The following is a 20,797-nucleotide window of genomic DNA, read 5'->3' on the forward strand; positions in this document are numbered from 1 at the left end:
GTCTGATTGGAAATATGCAGTGGTCAATTCATCTAGACTTGAGAGTTGATATGTTAGCATATTTGTGTATGTTATATTTTTTATACAAAAAGGAAATATTTTCCTTGAAAAAGGTGCTCTAATGTTGTTCGTTGATGAGTCTGATGTTACAGTTTTGTGGCAGTATTTTGTTTGTAAAGCATGTCTATTGTTGTTAAAGAGTTTGCTGCAAACTAAACTATATAACATTTTCACATAAAAAATGTTAATTTAACAATATATCAAGCAAATAAATAGAGGAGTGGAACATAGTAGTATTCATCATTAGACAGAAATACTAACTCAAACTCACTATAAACAGAAAAATGACAGAATCCATGCCAATGAATTTTAACAAGTTTCAGACATAAGATATGATGGAATCTACAGATAAAGAAAACAAAAAAGGCAGAGACAACATGTAAACTTACAACAGGCCCCCAAACTTTAATTCCTAAGGAAAGTATTGTTCTACAACTTTGTAAATAGTACTGAAAGTAAAGAAGACTTTCATGAGTGCGCACACACACACACACACACACACACACACACACACACACATACACCACACCTGTTGCTATCCCAGCTCTTACATGAGATGAGATGCCACCTGCGGTAATGGACGAGGAAGAATAAAGGAGTATAGAAGAATGACCGTCGTAAAGAAGGTAAACACAGTGGCAGTACAACTGGAGTCTTTTAAAACTTTAAACTGCCCTACTGAAGTAGCTCCACTATTCATTTTACAGTATTGACAAGGGTGGGAGAAATCAAATACCTCACAGGTGGGCAGATTCAGAAGCAGGAATCTTTGGGCAAAAATATTACAAGGGCCTTTGGCAGACCTCAGTCTCCCAGCTACATAAAGGTCAGCTTTTGCAGCCAAGATTAAAATACAAAGTTGCAGATAGAATCTTGACACTATGCTTGTATTTAGTTAGTGCAAGACACCAGTGGACAAAGCAACATTCTACATTTAGTTTTCTTACATTAGATGAAACTCACAACATGGAGGTGAGATCTCCGAGGGCCAAGAGAGACTGAAACTGTACAATTCACTCTAAGCAGGGCAGATTAGATATGGGAAACAAAGACCGTGATATGTTAGTACCAAAATGTGAACTACAGTAAGTGGAGACGTAAGAACCTGAAGAGGAAAAAAATGGAGTGAGCATTATGGATACAACTGACAGGCAGCCTGCTGAAAACTGATGCTGATGAAGCATTCCTCAGTTTAGAAATTGTAGAAACAGGAAACAGCCAACAGCACGAAATGTCCACAATAAATCAAATAACTAACACTATTTGGTTTATTCCTCAATTTGGGACATGTACAGCATGATCTGTTGGTAGAAGACTTTTACTGCAACATCAACGTTGACAGTTTTTCATCAGTATTTACCTTTGTCACAATGATTTTGTGTTTTTGCCGCAGTTTTGAATATGAAATGTGTGTACTGCTGACCTTGCAACTTGAATGTTCAAGCAAATAATTTCATCATGCCTTATCAACTCATCTAGCGTGTTCAGCCTTTTCACCAGCAGCAGAGGATGGCTTCAAGCTACCAAGTTCATCCGTGTCTGATTTAAATAAACCAAATGAAAGCTACAAAATGAGGCTTTGAAGCTATGATATGGACTCAGGCTACTGAGCTGGAAAGCAAAAGAATGCCATTGCATCTGTGCTGTCACTCACTGCAAGATTTCATTTTTATTTCACAGGGAATTTGAACATGTTTGAATGCATGTCACCTTGCAATAATTAGACAATGCTATGTTCTTCAGACAGGAAAAAGGACTGGACTTATGATGCATGCTGTAATTTTGATCAGTTTACCACAGATTGCAATTTCTACGCCAAATCAGACAGCAGATTCTGAGTAAGGTTTCTTTTGGACACAATATGTTAAAAGCAGTGGAAAGTTCACTCCTCTGACATTGTGTCGGTATTTTTTGCAAGGTATGGCACTCTCCCATGACAATATGCCTGTTCCCCTCCCGAGGTAAGATGTGTGAGATCTGACACTGGAAACTCAAGAAGTGTTTGTTTATAGGATTGGAAAAGTCATTGCTGTTAAATCTGGGAGTAGAATCTCACAGACGGCTGCTACTGCACTCTACTGACTGAAGGGGAGCAGTACCGCCACTGGAGGAGTGCTTGCCTGCATGTGGCTAGCTGTGCATGGGGTGGTTTGCAAACGATATCGCTGTTAAATCTGGGAGTAGAATCTCACAGACGGCTGCTACTGCACTCTACTGACTGAAGGGGAGCAATACCGCCACTGGAGGAGTGCTTGCCTGCATATGGCTAGCTGTGCATGGGGTGGTTTGCAAACCTTTGCCTCCTCACTTATCCCCCCCCCCCGAATGTTACCCTTCACGTTGGCTGTATAATGCATAAGCACTTTTGTTATGTGGGATTTTACTTTGCTTATAATTCAGCCTTGCTGCCCTGTTGATACCATCAAGAAAGGAACATAAGTCTTCACTCTGGCACTATGCAACCACCAAGGGAAGTGCAGCGGGATGTCCCTTGAATCCCAGCTGAGATGGATTTACCTTGGTTGAAAACACAACAAATTCTCTGGGTTGCAAGGCAAAGTTGAACAGGTATCATACTTCACGCTTCCTGTTTAGCATCCAGCATAGAACATGGCACTGTACAGACTATTCATCAAACAAGACTGTAAAGAAAATCCATTCAACAAAAGTAGCTCTAATATTTTAATCCTTGGGAAAGGAAGAATCTTTGAAGCTAGTTGCTTTCAGTGATGCCTCACATGGAAACCTACCTGACAGTAGCACTCAAGAGAGACATTTGAATGTTTTGATAGGAGCACAAGGAAAATTTTCACACCTTTAACAGCAGTCAGAAAAAGCTAGAAGACTGGCATGCAGTACACTCACAGCAGAACTTCCTGCCATGTTGGATAATCTTGACATTCCATGCTCTCTACACCCTGTTTTAACTTCACAACCGGTGAGCCATGGCATGATATTCTTAATTTGTGTTATAGATAACTACAGCTGAGGAATTAACTCAACAGAACATGGTGAAAAAAGCTGTGAATGGAAATCAGTGGAATAAAAGAACATACCGATACACAGACAATTCACAGTATTCTGCGGTCAACTACAAAAAGGAAAGCTGTCAGTCAGTCTTACTTAGGTGCTGCCACCCTTGGGCTTCTAAAGACAGTTTGAATTAATAAGTCATACTGACTAAAATCACGGTGGTGCAGTGGTTAACGTTGTTGCCTCACAGCAAGAGGTTCTCTGGTTTGATTCTCGGCTGGAGCACCTTCTGTGCGGAGTCTAGATGCCCTTCCTGCAGTTGAGCGAGTTTTAAAGGCATGCAGGGAGATGCACGTGTGTGTGCCTTCTACGAAGGTTAGGTGCTGGGCTGGCAACTCAAAACAGTAAAAACACCACTGCCAATCAGTCTGTAGACCAGTGATCTGCTGTGGTGACCCATAAATGGGAAAAGCCAAAAGACATTGCTTTTACTGACTAAACTCTGTGTAGAAAATGTTAACCTATGTTTTTCCTTTACAGACACAGGCAGAGATTGTTAAATCTGTAATTACCCTTTTTTGGGACTTTTACAGACGTTTCTATTCTGCAGCGGACTTTTACGCATTATCATCATCCTTGCCTGTTTTTCAGCAGTATTTACCTTTACGGCAATGACTGGCCTTCTGCCATAGTTTAGGCTGTGAAGTGTGTCTACATGTGTGTGTGTGTGTGGGGGGGGGGCTGTATCACTATCTGTGATTTTCCCTTTGTAGGTTTGCTATTCAGGAGAATAAATTCCTCAGGTTTTGAAAATTGAATACTTTGTTCAAAGTTTTTAGTATGCAAAGCTATCAGCTCAAAGACAGGAGGAAAAAAAAACAGGATATGACCAAAGAGTATAAGCATGGAGGCCAACAGAGTGCTCACAAAAGGCAACAGCATTCAAAGAATGTGAAGAAAAGAGTGGAGTAACAGAACCAGAAATATATGCAAGCAAGGATGAATGCAACTAAAAAATTTAGAGAAGGTCAGTTTAAAATAGAAATATTTCAAGGGATAAAGTAGCATGGGGGTATTTTTTTCAGATACCTTTCAGGAAGTAAGAACAGAAACACAGTCTTAGAAGCAGGCTGATCAAACATGGAAGACATTTTAAACACAAAGAGACCACCCAATGGGTTAAGTGAGTTATGGGCCTCAGTATTCACAAAATTAAAGACATAAGGGTGCCATGCTAGGACAGAAGGAAAGCCAAGGGGATGGACAGGTGGATGGATTAATAGAGAAGGAGATTATAAAGAAAAATCTGGCTGGATTACATGAGGACAAAGTAAGGGTCTAGACAGGATACAAAGTTAGAGTAACAGTACTCAAGTTTCAGTAGAACACATCCTAGTCAAACTGCTCACAAAGATCTTTAGTACAGTGGTAGTAGTACACATCCTGGGCTAACTGAGATCTTTAGCAATATGGAAGTACCAGAAGACAGGAAAATAACTTCAGACATCCTGTTACAAAAGGGATCTGCAGTACCAGTCCACAAAATTACAGACCACTTTATTTGAAAATAGCACCACGCCACGGAAGCTGACGGAGGGATCTTATGATAGAGACTTTACTGCCAAGAAGAGCCGACACTCAAACCTCTAACAGTTCTACAGCTGAGAAACAGCAGACTTTGATGAAAAGTGCAATATAAATGACTGCATGGTTTTCAGTAAGGTCTTTAATGTAGCAACATAATAAAGCCTTCTTAGTAAGTTGAAAGGTCTAGGAGTAGTGCAGATCCAGCGAAAGTGACTCAGGAGTGGCTGAGGGGAAGAACGCAGGTGTTAATGAAGTCTATCAGAGGAAAGTGACCATTAACTGCCACAAGGGTCAATGCTACTGGTTAGACCTACATTCTTTAATATATTCACTCTGGACAAGTCGCACCAAACTTACCTTTATCAAAAAAGCTTAAAATAAGGATGTCCATTATAGGCTGGCAAACAGAATAAGTACATTGCAGTTAAATTCCACATTGTGGACACACCACAAATGAATAAAAATGATCTAGTACTAACCATCACACTGGTGCAGACACAGAAGGCAGACGGTGGGACATAAGATGCAGCTGGAGGTGACTCAGTTTAACCTTGACTAAAGAAAGAACTTTTTAACAAACACAACTGTAGATCCTTGGAACAGACAGAATGGGTGATGCAGCGTAAATCGATTCTTACATGGTATAGCTGGAGGGGGTTGGCAAACCCAAGTGTGAAGAAGCAACTGCCAAATATTAAATGATGCACAAAGGAAATAGATGAATAAAACAAATATTACATGAACAAAATGAAAGACCCAAAATAAATCCACTATACGAGGTCAGGTATCAACAGAAAGAAGGAATACTGAGAACTACAGAAAGGAAGACAGTGTGAAGAACAAGGACATCACAGTCAGTGAGAAAGGGAAGATAGTAGAAAGGTGAACAGGAGGAAAAGTACTAGGGAGTATAAAAAAATAGAGTTGAACTAGACAGGGGAAACAGTCTGCAAAAGCATAAGATAGAAACAGGACTGAGAAGGACAGAAGAAATAGATAAGAGTTTGAGAGGAGCATGGATAATTTCCAAAGGAATAGGGTACATTCCCACTGAGGCACAGGGGTTTGGAGTACAATGGATGTCTGCTGTGGGTGTGTTTCCAATTTCCTCAAGTGGCGCTCCCTCAGTAAGTCCTAACCCCCCCATGAAACCAAGCACCTTCACTGATGCCTGGTCTGTACCAAAGATGCTATGCGGAAATAGCATTCTGGACATGATGATGTCCCCCACAGAAGAGTGAGTAGGTTTCTCATCACTCATCTCTCTTTCGCGCTCTCCCCAACTAGCTCCTACAGTACCCAACCTGCTAATCTGACTCAGGATGTCTGTGTCACAGGGTTTTATCTCTCTCTCTCTCTCTCTCTCTCTGTTAAGCACCTGGTCTGGGGATGCCATACATTTTCTGGATGACTGGGATTATTATTTATCAGTAGAGTTAGATCTGAAACTATCTCCACTGCTTGCAGCTATAGAAAAGTATGTGATTAGATGAGCCCCGTCTAATTTTTCTTTTTCTTTTTTTTTTGGGGGGGGGGACTAAACTGCATATCATTAAAATTAATATCTTCCTGAAAAGTCTGCAGATAATTTTACTTATTCCTCAATATATACCCTTCAAATGGTTGTGAGATAATAAAATGCTCCTGTATTTCCTGTGGCAGGATAAAATGAAGTGCACATGAACCTTTAGTATTATCTTGGGCTAACAGAGGGCTGCTGTCTCCTGACAGTCACATGTACTATGTAGACAATCAGCTGTCTAGGCTCAACAGCATATGTAAAGCACAGGATATTAAACAAAGTGCAGGGAAACCATTATGGGTAAAGAAAGACAATAAGCTGAATTACAAGATGCCAAAGAACTAGCACAGTTCACTATGCTCATTTTTCCAGAATATCTCTGACCATTAAATGGCACTCTGACAAACATGGCATTTATAGTAGGGTAGCTGTGACTTACTCCTTAGAACACAGAAGCAGTCCCACAAGTTGAGTAATGTGCACAATCCTAATCTCAGAAGAGGTGGCCATCTCACCCAAGCCATATACCAGTTCTGTTTGGCAAACTTTTATCCAAAGACCTAAGGGAAAGACAAGTATGTGCACTGGTGTCACTGTACACACCATGCATTATACCAAGACAAGCAATGAGCCAAATGGGGGGGGGGGGCTCCTCTGCAATTAGGATGATACAATACAGAGCTTTTTCATCTCTGTTTTTTCTAGATATGGAGAAGAGACTGAGATAGGGTATTATCAAATGGCAAGTCATGAACAGTAGAGGTGGGGGCACAAAAAAAATAAAAACCCAAATGGCCATAGTAAGTACTTGTTCTTTCATATTCTCACAGTTAAAATATTTGGAGTTCTTTAAACCATTTACAGTATTAAATGACAGCCTTTAAGGGAAACCGCGTACATTAATCTAAAATTACAAGAAAAACATTGGTTATACCACAGAAAAATTAAAAAAGAATACCTAATGTTAGAAAAGACAATGAAAACCTAGGTGTGTTCAGTTTCACGGAAACAGTTTCTGGTATTTATGGGTTATATCAGTGCGGATCCAGTTTTGTGCAAAAGGGGGGGGGGGGTGCAGTCTGAAAAGTCGACGAGTGAGGTGAGAAAGCAGAACACTGGGGAAGGGAAAGTGAAAAGATCACCTTAACATATTCTATCAGCATGTGTGAAAACACTGCAACATACAATCAGTTGGAACTCAGTGGGAGTGGACTTAGCATAATGGTTAAGATCTTCACGTCATAGACACAAAGTACTGGGTTTGATTCTGACCTCTGCTTATTAGCTACCTGTGGCAGGATAAAATGAAGTGCACATGAACCTTTAGTATTATCTTGGGCTAACAGAGGGCTGCTGTCTCCTGACAGTCACATGTACTATGTAGACAATCAGCTGTCTAGGCTCAACAGCATATGTAAAGCACAGGATATTAAACAAAGTGCAGGAAACCATTATGGGTAAAGAAAGACAATAAGCTGAATTACAAGATGCCAAAGAACTAGCACAGTTCACTATGCTCATTTTTCCAGAATATCTCTGACCATTAAATGGCACTCTGACAAACATGGCATTTATAGTAGGGTAGCTGTGACTTACTCCTTAGAACACAGAAGCAGTCCCACAAGTTGAGTAATGTGCACAATCCTAATCTCAGAAGAGGTGGCCATCTCACCCAAGCCATATACCAGTTCTGTTTGGCAAACTTTTATCCAAAGACCTAAGGGAAAGACAAGTATGTGCACTGGTGTCACTGTACACACCATGCATTATACCAAGACAAGCAATGAGCCAAATGGGGGGGGGGGGCTCCTCTGCAATTAGGATGATACAATACAGAGCTTTTTCATCTCTGTTTTTTCTAGATATGGAGAAGAGACTGAGATAGGGTATTATCAAATGGCAAGTCATGAACAGTAGAGGTGGGGGCACAAAAAAAATAAAAACCCAAATGGCCATAGTAAGTACTTGTTCTTTCATATTCTCACAGTTAAAATATTTGGAGTTCTTTAAACCATTTACAGTATTAAATGACAGCCTTTAAGGGAAACAGCGTACATTAATCTAAAATTACAAGAAAAACATTGGTTATACCACAGAAAAATTAAAAAAGAATACCTAATGTTAGAAAAGACAATGAAAACCTAGGTGTGTTCAGTTTCACGGAAACAGTTTCTGGTATTTATGGGTTATATCAGTGCGGATCCAGTTTTGTGCAAAAGGGGGGGGGGGTGCAGTCTGAAAAGTCGACGAGTGAGGTGAGAAAGCAGAACACTGGGGAAGGGAAAGTGAAAAGATCACCTTAACATATTCTATCAGCATGTGTGAAAACACTGCAACATACAATCAGTTGGAACTCAGTGGGAGTGGACTTAGCATAATGGTTAAGATCTTCACGTCATAGACACAAAGTACTGGGTTTGATTCTGACCTCTGCTTATTAGCTACCTGTGGCAGGATAAAATGAAGTGCACATGAACCTTTAGTATTATCTTGGGCTAACAGAGGGCTGCTGTCTCCTGACAGTCACATGTACTATGTAGACAATCAGCTGTCTAGGCTCAACAGCATATGTAAAGCACAGGATATTAAACAAAGTGCAGGGAAACCATTATGGGTAAAGAAAGACAATAAGCTGAATTACAAGATGCCAAAGAACTAGCACAGTTCACTATGCTCATTTTTCCAGAATATCTCTGACCATTAAATGGCACTCTGACAAACATGGCATTTATAGTAGGGTAGCTGTGACTTACTCCTTAGAACACAGAAGCAGTCCCACAAGTTGAGTAATGTGCACAATCCTAATCTCAGAAGAGGTGGCCATCTCACCCAAGCCATATACCAGTTCTGTTTGGCAAACTTTTATCCAAAGACCTAAGGGAAAGACAAGTATGTGCACTGGTGTCACTGTACACACCATGCATTATACCAAGACAAGCAATGAGCCAAATGGGGGGGGGGGGCTCCTCTGCAATTAGGATGATACAATACAGAGCTTTTTCATCTCTGTTTTTTCTAGATATGGAGAAGAGACTGAGATAGGGTATTATCAAATGGCAAGTCATGAACAGTAGAGGTGGGGCACAAAAAATAAAAACCCAAATGGCCATAGTAAGTACTTGTTCTTTCATATTCTCACAGTTAAAATATTTGGAGTTCTTTAAACCATTTACAGTATTAAATGACAGCCTTTAAGGGAAACCGCGTACATTAATCTAAAATTACAAGAAAAACATTGGTTATACCACAGAAAAATTAAAAAAGAATACCTAATGTTAGAAAAGACAATGAAAACCTAGGTGTGTTCAGTTTCACGGAAACAGTTTCTGGTATTTATGGGTTATATCAGTGCGGATCCAGTTTTGTGCAAAAGGGGGGGGGGGTGCAGTCTGAAAAGTCGACGAGTGAGGTGAGAAAGCAGAACACTGGGGAAGGGAAAGTGAAAAGATCACCTTAACATATTCTATCAGCATGTGTGAAAACACTGCAACATACAATCAGTTGGAACTCAGTGGGAGTGGACTTAGCATAATGGTTAAGATCTTCACGTCATAGACACAAAGTACTGGGTTTGATTCTGACCTCTGCTTATTAGCTAGACTTAAAATTACCCTTCAGGGCAGTTAGCCTAATTTTCTCCTAGGATCCAAAGAACCTGGTGTGGCTGTGTTAGTGGTGGTACACAACTCCTGTCCAGCACACAGCGTATTTACAGACGTTACCAGTTGTTTTAAAACATACCTGGAAGATATGTTTGGTTGCCCATGCCAACTCAGTTATTTTCTAATGCAAAACAGTGTAAGAAACTTCTCTGTGTGGAACATTTTCAGTCCATATATATATATATATATATATATCTAGTTAATCACTGTATATTAAACTAGATATATATGGATTGAAAATCTTCCACACAAAGAAGTTTCTTACACTGTTTTGTTTTTGGACCCACTATACTTGTTTAGTGGGTTGTTTGAGACTTTGGGGATACCACGGAGATTACTTGAGCTATTTTCTAAAGCAAACCTGACATATGCATTGTGGTATCCTAGCAGAGAGTCCCAGTGAAGGTGATATCACCCCAACAATACCCTTAGCAAAGTAAATAATGATTTATGTGAAACCAGCAAAGTTAATTTAAGTAAATCATTTTATGTGCCCAAGTGAAGTTCAGTTAATTAAAAAGAGCATAGCAAGTTAAGGAACTGCATATTATGAAAAAAGTCCTAAAAACTAAGTAAGTTAAGTTATATGCAAAGTATGAAAACAAATCTAACTACCGTAGCATTTCACAAAGGATCAGCCTAATATGCAAAGCCATGGAAAGACTTATTAGGAAACAGGAAATCTCCAAACACTGATCCTATTTCAGTTTGGATTTGTCAAGGGCAGATCATGCTTACTCAGTTTGGTGGACTTTTTGAAAAGGTTACCAATGCAATGGAAGGTAAAAGGGTACACGCTGCATGCCTCAACCTGGTCAAAGCTTTTGACACAATCCCCCACTCATACATTGTAGAAAAGCTAAATAAACTGGGAGTCGCATCCTATTACACACTGGATTACCACCTGGCTTACAGATAGGATGCAAGAAAACAAAATAGGAAGGTTACCTCTACAAAGGGATGGGTCACCAGTAGAGTCCCCTAGGGTTCTGTGCTGGGACCTTTCCTATTTAGCATCTACTTCTCTGAAGTAAAGCTTAATACCAAAGGGCTCTGGCTGGCTAAGATTGCACATGGCTTAAAGTTAGGAGCAGTCACTGAATCCCTAAATTACATAGCCATCCTGAGGGAAGGTTTATCCCAAAAAAATAACTTGTGCCAGAATCATGGACTGAAAATAAATGTCAATAAATGCATTACTGTATTATTTGGAAAGTCATTTACCTCAGGGAAGAACCACAATGACATTAAGACCCTATGAGTAGGCTTGTTTGGATTTGGGAAGTTATCTGGACAGTGACCTAAATTTTTAGCAATGTGTCTACTGAGGTAAAAAAGTCCTTCTATATAGCACAGCTTATAAAAAAGGGGTTATGTCTTCCAGTAGGATGCAGATGATCTTTGTAGCCAGTGATTCACTGCCTCTGAACCCAGGAAGAGTAGGACAAAAGGGATGAGGGACTATATCACTTGCTCCCTAGTTAACAACCTGTGCTTCACCACAACACACTGCTTGCATCTTATTACTGAGCCTGTATATACAGCAATCAATAACTACTGCTAAGTAGGGCTTCTCCCTTATGCATTGTAGAGAAGCCATGACAATACTGCAAGACATGCAGATGGTGTATGTATCCTGCCAGCCACTGAAGTATACCATCCGCTAATTAGTAATGGAGAAGTCCTACATGTCTAAATCCTATATGTCCATAACCCCGCTACCACTTCTGTTTGATTAGATGCATGGGCACTGGAGGGACTGGGTGGGGAAGATAGGAGTGAGTGGTCAATGCCAACACACCTTTCCTAGGGGGAGGGAGGTAGCCTAGGCTCCCTGGAATAGCTGCATGAAGTGTCTGGTGAGCTATATGCTGTAAGAAGTATACTTCTTAAGTTGAGGTTTGACCATGCAGAGCTTGCAAAGATACGCTTTGTTGTGGGAGGTGGGGCACACTCCCCAGCAGAAGTTTGATGCAATACTAGTGTGTTTTGACTCTTCACTAGTCTCAGGTATGGGTCAGATTGAGCCAAGAGAAGGCTATGGTGAATACAGCAGATCCAGTGAATTCACAGAGGAGCTGGTGGCAGCTGAACATCAGCTGTAGGGAGAAAGGAAATAAACATTCCACTGAACAGCATGTCATTTATCAGTGACTGTGCTGGCCACTGGAACTTTACACAAACTAACTGGGGTTTTGAAAGCATTTATAAACCAGATCCTACAAAGTTTCTCAAGAGTTTACTGTCAAATGCAGTGATGAATAGTCACATGCCTTGGATGCAGGCTGAGTGGACGAGGTGGTCAAGGATCATGAGTGCACTCAGAACAGTGGGAATAGGGATATGTACAGCAATCACACAGTTAGTATGTATATTTGTAACAAAGGTGTGGGTAACAGCCCCCAACATCGTGCCAGCTATCCTTTAGAACCATACTGTCATCACAGACACCATAGTAGGTGGTATACAAGCATGCACAGAGGAGTGGACATTAACATAAGTGAACGTGTATTAGCTCACCTATAAAAGAGGTTGCATTGCCTAGGCAGCTGTGGGGGAACACTACAGCATACTTCCACAAACCCTGTCAGGCATTTAGAGTACATGTATACTGTACAATCTTGTATCAGACTTGCATCCCACCTCCACAAGATGATCCTACATGACTGCAGGGCCCACAGGATGATAGTCTACTACCTCCATCACCACCTATACTGAAATAGCCATCATCAACATCAGCTGATCATTGTGTAGTAGTCTGTATATGTAGTTAATGTACTTTAAACAATACTCCATGATAAACATATCTAAGTACGCAGTAACATTCCCTCCATGGTGCACCCACATCCATGCCCCAGTGATTCCAAAAACGGAGTCATGTTTTACTAAGAGTAACAAACAGACATTATCTATTAATTCTTGTCATTTCTGTGAGGACCCTCTACTATCCCACAGCAGACCAAGGTCCTGTACCTCCTCCTAAGCGTTTTGCTTAATGACATTAAATTCTAGAATGGTTGTACTCCAGCTTCTATGCCCACCAATGACATTTACATCCAAGACCACCTCAACCCACCTGTACTGCCTCAGCTCTTCATTGACATCTTGACCCACAAGAAGGGTGACATCTGTGTAGTGTATATTAACAGTCACCTCAACCTCCTGCATGATAAAATTCATATCTGTTTTCTAGCCACTCACTGAACCACAGGTGACAAGACAAAGTAATTGTTATAAAGGCTAACCTCTTCCACACGCAGCCAAACAAATATGCAGGCCAATAAGAAAAGCAGGCCTAAGAAATATACATGGTAGTAAATGAAATGCTTAGCCACATTCTTTAAATTTATTTATTTAATGAAATCTGCTATCCATACTCACAGACTGGACCTATTTTAGCTACAGCCCCATTAATACAGCAGGATCACAGCAAGAAATGGCGTTAAAGTTAAGGCTGATATACAATGTAATAATTACCAAACTGTGTTATGGGAAATCAAATCTAAAAATATTCACATATATAAAGTAACCAAATCGTGTGCAGCCTCATAAAAATTTTTTACTTACAGTCACGGAAAATGCAACGTGGACCGGAGTTCCTCTGTGGCGACCCCTAACTGGGAAAAGCTGAAAGACACAACAACAACTTGCAGAACTGCTAGTTAAAATTCTGCGCGCAAGTGCGGAATGTATTTACATCTGCACTGGCACATCTGCACTGGCACATGTGTGTGCGATGCCGGGTCTTCCTTAAAGGAGAATACTCTGGCACTGTGGATGTAAACACGTTCCGCACTCGCTAGTGGAGAGATTTTATTTTTTAAAAGCTTTTTATTTTTTTCTGCCTTCAGGATGTGTGGGTTAACCAAAAGGGGGAGGTGCGCGCCCCTACGCCAAAGCCTAAATCCACCACTGTATATAACCCTCCTCTTTGGTTGCAAACTGTAATTGAGCAGAACATCTGTATGAAGCAGGATTACTTTTAACTTTAAGATGCAATGCATTTTAATGCAGGACATGCAGAGGCTACTTTTGTGTTAAGTTAACAGACTTCATGTACAAGCCTGGTACATAATGAGTTAAAGTACAACCCAAAAGCTTGGGTGAAATGGAATGGTTGTATGCTACATGCATTTCAGTTAAAACAGTTCTTCCTATCAAGTGACTTGCTAAATCTTTGTCCCTGCCTATAGACTCATCTTCACTGAAAACATGCAGGATGAGCTGACTGAGTGTATTAATGTTGAAACTCTAACAGCAGAATCGTTTAGCTGTATGTTACAGGATGCCACAGTGAGCCTTTATTGTACAGTCAGCAAACAGCACACTAAGTGAAATATCAAAGCAAGAAGACAAAATGCACTCTCATCTAATGCACTGAATATTCCCGAAAAGGCCAAACAAACATGGAGAAAAATAACAGCTATCAATGGGTGCTGGAACCAAATGGCAAGGTGGGCGAGAGGTCTCCCCCTTTCAACAACTGATCAATGTGCCCTGGAACTGTTGTCAACATGACAATAAACGGAAACATTTGCATTAGTGTTTCTGAGTTAACTGCAAACACAGGCAGCCGGAAAAAGATTATTTGAGTAATATATCACCTTTGTCCAGCTGCCTGAGCTCACTGTTACCATGTAAATCCTTATGCGAGTGTTTACTTCATTATTTTTATTTTATTTATTTAACATTTGTTTACCAGGAAAGTCTAACTGGGACAGATCCCATTTTCAGTGGAGGCAGAGGGAGAAATGCTCCAGATGCATGTATTTGGAATGTGGGAGGAAACCAGAGCACCTGGAGGAAACCCATGTGAACACAGGGATGAAATGCAGACTACACACAGAAGGCATCCTGGCTGAGAATTGAACCAGAGAACCTGCAGCTGTGAGGTGAAAATGCTAACCACTGCACCGCTGTGCGGCCCATTTCTGAGGCATACCTATCAACTTGTTTCCTCAAGAATTTTGGACAAAGCCAAAAACAGGGAATGAAGGCACAGGGCAAACATATGAGGGAAAAACAGGAACATTCTGCAAAATTCTATACAGTTTATTTATTGACTGATTGCCATTTATTTACCAGGTAAGTGAGCTGGCCTACTGACCCTTTTTGGCCACAACCTGGGATCAACAGCAGTAAAGATTAACAATTTATATAGGTACAATAAGATATTACATTCACTTACATACTTCATACAGTTGGGAGGTTTTGTACTACAAGTAAAGTTTGATTTCCATAAATTGGACCAGGACGTTTATTGCCTTTCACCCACAGAGTACAGGAAAGGCTTTGTCTCTGCTAACAGTCTGCTTTTAGGTAGAATTTTTCAGAGGGGTATTTTTCAATTCAGCTAGACTGACTTCCAAGGCAAATCATGTTACTGCATTTAGTCATTCATTCATTCCGTTAGAACCACTTTATGCTATTCAAGACCATTTTAAGTGTAAGCAGAGATTCTGATAAATTATGAGAGTAAGCCATGAAACAGTTCAGATTCCTAGATATTCCAAGACCAATAAATCTTATGACCATGACTTGCCAGTACCCTACGTCAGGCAGGTCTATATTAGAAGAACAAAACAACGAAAGAGCGAACGGTCTTTTGTCAACAGGTAAAACCAGAAGTTTGAAAACAGCGAAGTTACGGAACAACTATTTTTTTCCTAGGGAAAAAAATCGCTGGGCTGTTCTCAGGACTTTGCTGTTTTCTCCACTGTGGTGCGATCTCGGAATTGGTATATTTAAGTGTGTGTGTGGGGGGGGTGAACCCCCCCTCACTTTATTTTGTCTTATATATATATATATATATATATATATATATATATCATCATCATCATCTTCTTTCGGCTGTTCCTGTTAGGGGTCGCCACAGCGGATCACCCATTTCCATTTCTTTCTGTCCTCTGCAACTTGCTTGTTACACCAACCACCTGCATGTCCTCTCACCACATCCATGAACCTTATCTTAGGCCTTCCTCTTTTCCTGTTACCTGGTAGCTTCATCCCTAGCATCTTTTTCCCAATATACTCAGCATTCCTCCTCAGCACATGTCCAAACCAACATAATCTTGCCTCTCTGGCTTTGTCTCCAAACCTTCCATCCTGGGCTGACCCTCTAATATACTTATTCCTAATCCTGTCCACCCTCGTCACACCCAGTGCAAATCCTAACATCTTTAACTCTGCCACATCCAGCTCAAACTCCTGCCTTTTTGTCAATGCCACTGTCTCCAACCCATACAACATAGCTGGTCTCACTACCCTCTTGTAGACCTTCCCTTTCACTCTTACAGGTACTCGTCTGTCACAAATGACTCCTGACACTTTCTTCCACCCACTCCATCCTGCCTGTACTCTCTTCTTCACCTCTCTTCCACACTCACCGTTACTCTGAACTATTGACCCCAAGTATTTAAACTCATCCACCTTCGCCACCTCTACTCCTTGCATCCTCACCATTCCTCTATCCTCCCTCTCATTCACACACATATATTCTAATTCCTGCTGACCTTCATTCCTCTTCTCTCTAGAGCATAACTCCATCTCTCCAGGGTCTCCTCCACCTGTTCCCTACTCTCACTACAGATCACAATGTAATCTGCAAACATCATAGTCCATGGGGACTCCTGTCTGATCTCGTCTGTCAACCTGTCCATCACCAAAGCAAATAAGAAAGGGCTCAGAGCTGATCCTTGATGTAACCCCAACTCCATCTTAAACGCATCCGTCACTCCCACTGCAGACCTCACCGCTGTCACACTACCCTCGTACATATCCTGTACCACTCTTACATACTTCTCTGACACTCCTGACTTCCTCATACAATACCACAACTCCTCTCTAGGCACCCTGTCTACAAAAACGCAATGCAACTCTTTCTGACATTCTCTGTACTTCTCCATCAACACTCTCAGAGCAAACATCGCATCTGTAGTGCTCTTTCCTGGCATGAAACCATACTGCTGTTCACTAATCATCACGTCTCTTCTTAACCTAGCTTCCACTACTCTTTCCCATAACTTCATGCTATGACTGATCAATTTAATCCCTCTGTAGTTACTACAGCTCTGCACATCACCCTTATTCTTAAAACTCGGTACCAAAACACTTTTTCTCCATTCCTCAGGCATCCTCTCACTTTCTAAGATTGCATTAAACAATCTGGTTAAAAAACTCCACTGCCATTTCACCTAAACACCTCCATGTTTCCACGGGTATGTCATCTGGGCCAACATCCTTTCCATTCTTCATTCTCTTCATAGCTATCCTTACTTCCTCCTTGCTAATCCATTGTACTTCATGATTCACTATCCCCACATCATCCAACCTTCTCTCCCTCTCATTCTCTTCATTCATCAACCCCTCAAAGTACTCTTTCCATCTGTTCAACACACTCTCCTCGCTTGTGAGTATGTTTCCCTCATTATCCTTTATCACCTTTACCTGCTGCACATCTTTCCTAGCTCGGTCCCTCTGTCTAGCCAATCGGTACAGGTCCTTTTCTCCCTCCTTAGTGTCCAACCTTTCATACAACTCTTCATATGCCTTATCCTTAGACTTCGCCACCTCTCTCTTTGCCATGCACCTCATCTCCTTATACTCCTGTCTACTTTCTTCATCTCTCTGACAATCCCACTTCTTCTTTGCCAACCTCTTTGCCTGTATACTCTTCTGTACTTCCTCATTCCACCACCATGTCTCATTGTCGTCCTTCCTCTGTCCCAATGTTGATACCCAGCACCTTTCTAGTCGTCTCCCTTATTAGCTCTGCTGTAATTACCCAGCTATTTGGTAACTCTTCACTGCCACCCAGTACCTGTCTTAACTCATCCCTCAACTCCATCTCACAATTACCCTTTTTTCAATTTCCACCATCTGATCCTTGGTGCTGCCCTCACACTCCTCCTCCTCTTCTTGATCACCAACGTCATCCTACAAACCGCCATCCTATGCTGCCTAACTACACTTTCTCCAGTCACCACTTTACAGTCTCCAATCTCCTTCAAACTGGCCCTCCTACATAAGATATAATCCAGCTGTGTGCATCTTCCTCCACTCTTGTATGTCACCCTATGCTCCTCCCTCTTGTTAAAATACGTATTCACCACAGCCATGTCCATCCTTTTAGCAAAATCCACTACCATCTGACCTTCTGCATTCCTTTGTTTAACACCATACCTACCCATCACTTAATCGTCCCCTCTGTTCCCTCCACCAACATGCCCATTGAAATCTGCTCCAATCACCACTCTCTCACCCTTGGGTAGTCATCACCACTTCATCCAATTCACTCCAAAATTTTTCTTTCTCATCCATTGCTCACCCAACTTGTGGAGCATATGCACTAACAACATTCATCATTACACTGTCACTTTCCAGCTTCATAAATATCACTCTATCAGACACTCTTTTCACCTCCAAAACAGTCTTTGCATACTGTTCCTTCAGAATAACTCCTACTCCATTTCTCCTCCCATTTACACCATGATAAAACAATTTGAACCCACCTCTGATGCACCTAGCCTTACTCCCCTTCCATCTGGTCTCTTGCACACACAATATATCAACCTTCCTTCTGTCCATCATATCAGCTAGCTCTCTCCCTATACCAGTCATACTGCCAACATTCAAAGTTCCGACCCTCACTACCACAGTCCTAGCCTTTCTCCTCTCTTCCTGCCTTCGGCCATGCCTTCCGCCTCTTCTCCTCCTTCGGCCAACAGTAGCCCAATTTCCGCCAGCACCCTGTTGGCTAACAGTACTGGTGGTGGTCGTTGTTAACCCGGGGCCTCGACCGATCCGGTATGGAAATATTTACTGGTGATTGCATGAAATGATTTGGCGAAGTTTTACGCCGGATGCCCTTCCTGACCCAACCCTCCCCATTTATCCTGGCTTGGGATCGGCACAAAGAAATACACTGGCTTGTGCATCCCTAGTGGCTATATATATATATATATATATATATATATATATATATATATATATATATACATATATATATATATATATATATATATATATATATTTATTTTTTTTGGACAGTAAGTTTGCTGTTTTCAGAGTTCAGGTTTTACATGTCAACGAAAGAGCTCTTCTAATACTGACCCCCTCATGCACCATCGCCTTTCTCCAGGACGGCCATCTCAGTCAAACCCAGAGTAAATGTGTAAGTAACCATCAAGTCATCTAATTTATACTGATACTTTATGCTTTAACATGAGATAATGAATAGTGCTGCTTAACAAGTAGGGGAAGTTTGTTCTACAGGTTTGGCAGGTGCTGCTTTACACAAATGCCTCTCCAGAGTGCTGTTTTCTGAGGGTGAACATTTAGTTCTCTGGTTGTAGTATTGGTAGATTTATTGGATTTACAGAGAAACAGGATGTTTAAAGCAACTGGTATCTAATTGTGCAGTAAGTCAGACTGCTATCTCCCATCAAAAGTCTGTAAGATACTGAATAAAGCAAGATAGCTTCCAGGCTATCTTAGTAGCTCAGGGACTTTAGGCCTGTGATCTTTTAGGTTAGGAACCTTTGGGGCCTTGCTTACTGCTTGATATAAATTAAGAAGATACACCCCAAAAGGGGCAGTGTACTTGATAATTGCCAAGATCAATGCTGAGGATAAGGGAGTGATTACCTCTTTAGAGCATGATGATGTTCCTTTGGCAATTAGGTGGGTTAAAAAGAGGAATTTCTTGACAATCCTTGTCACGTGATGGTCAAAAGAGAGGGGACTATCAGCCCAAGTACAAAGGTCCCTGACAAAGTTTTATTTTGTAGTTGTATGTTGTCTATACTCTATGATTAGGGGGAGGGGATGTCCTCAAAAAGTGATGATGCTATACTTTTTCACATTTGAGCCCATTTTTAGTACACCAAGGATTTGCTAGTGAGTGTTCATTCAGGAGCGTTTGAGTGTCATAGGGTGACATAACAACCTTCAGTTTGCAGTCATATGCAAACTTTTTAGCCAGAAGTCTTCACTCTCTGTTTTGAGACATAAGAAATAAATACCAAAAAGGAGACGTCTCATCACTGAGCCGTGAAGGACACCACTGGTCACTTTCATACTTATCAATGAGCCATCTGCAGTTCACATTGTGTGGGCTCTATGTTTCAGACAGTTTGCTATCCATCTTACCACATATGGCCTGATTTTTAAAGCAATTGGCTTTAGTCTGATGTCAGCTGGGGAATGGTATTGAAGGGTTTTGCCAGGTCAGGACACACCATGTGCACTACATGGCCTCTATTTATAGCCTCTGAAACCCTTTTGCAGAGGTGTACCAGGTTAACCAGACAGGATTCACCCTTCACAAAGCCAAACTGTTGGGAAACAAGTCTTACAAGGGTGTAATATCACAGTTTATGAGGTCAGTTATAATACACTGCAGAATTCTGTAAGCTTGTATAGCTAATACGACTTTAACTACCCAGGTCAGTTCTAAGGCCACCCTTACGGAGGGGCATCACCAATGCATTAAGCCATTCATGAAGAACAAAGCCATTAGCTAAACAGAGGTGTGTCTGCAAGGGAATGTTTAATACTATTTATTATGCAACCTGGTGTTATTACATGTAGCAGTAAATAAAGGTAAAATTAAAAGGATTATTGTATACCAGAAATCTGACAAAACCAAGCATTGTGCATGTTTTTTTTATCCAGATGTTAGTATTATAAAATGTTTTATAGAGAGTAGCACACCTTGTTGATAAGATGTGTGATGCGTTTAAATGGGGCAGTCCCTGGAAGTACTATATATTCTGATTCTGGTCTTTGGTGAAATTAAACCATAGGAAAAGGATTCCATGAGTCCACAGCTGTCCACTGTTCTCCCATGCAAACCCACAGTGTCTCCCTACTCCCACCCATCCTGGCTTGCCAAACCATTCAGATTACTTTTTTTTGTTTTCTCATACTTTGTTGCACTCTTCATATTTTCCTGCATTCTTTCAATATAACCTAACAGGCTAGTATTGCAATA

The 20,797-nt window shown here is 41.0% G+C and overlaps 1 protein-coding gene across 4 annotated transcripts in view; it reads right to left on the reverse strand.

Annotated features, from left to right (window-relative positions):
• The window catches only part of ZNHIT6 (zinc finger HIT-type containing 6), a gene marked incomplete at its 5' end in the record, with an annotated part of 1,270,195 nt that overhangs the window by 364,668 nt on the left and 884,730 nt on the right, over positions 1-20,797 (reverse strand).

Source organism: Protopterus annectens, chromosome 10.part0 (assembly GCF_019279795.1).
Source record: "Protopterus annectens isolate FY-2018-M chromosome 10.part0, PAN1.0, whole genome shotgun sequence".
NCBI lineage: Eukaryota > Metazoa > Chordata > Ceratodontiformes > Protopteridae > Protopterus > Protopterus annectens.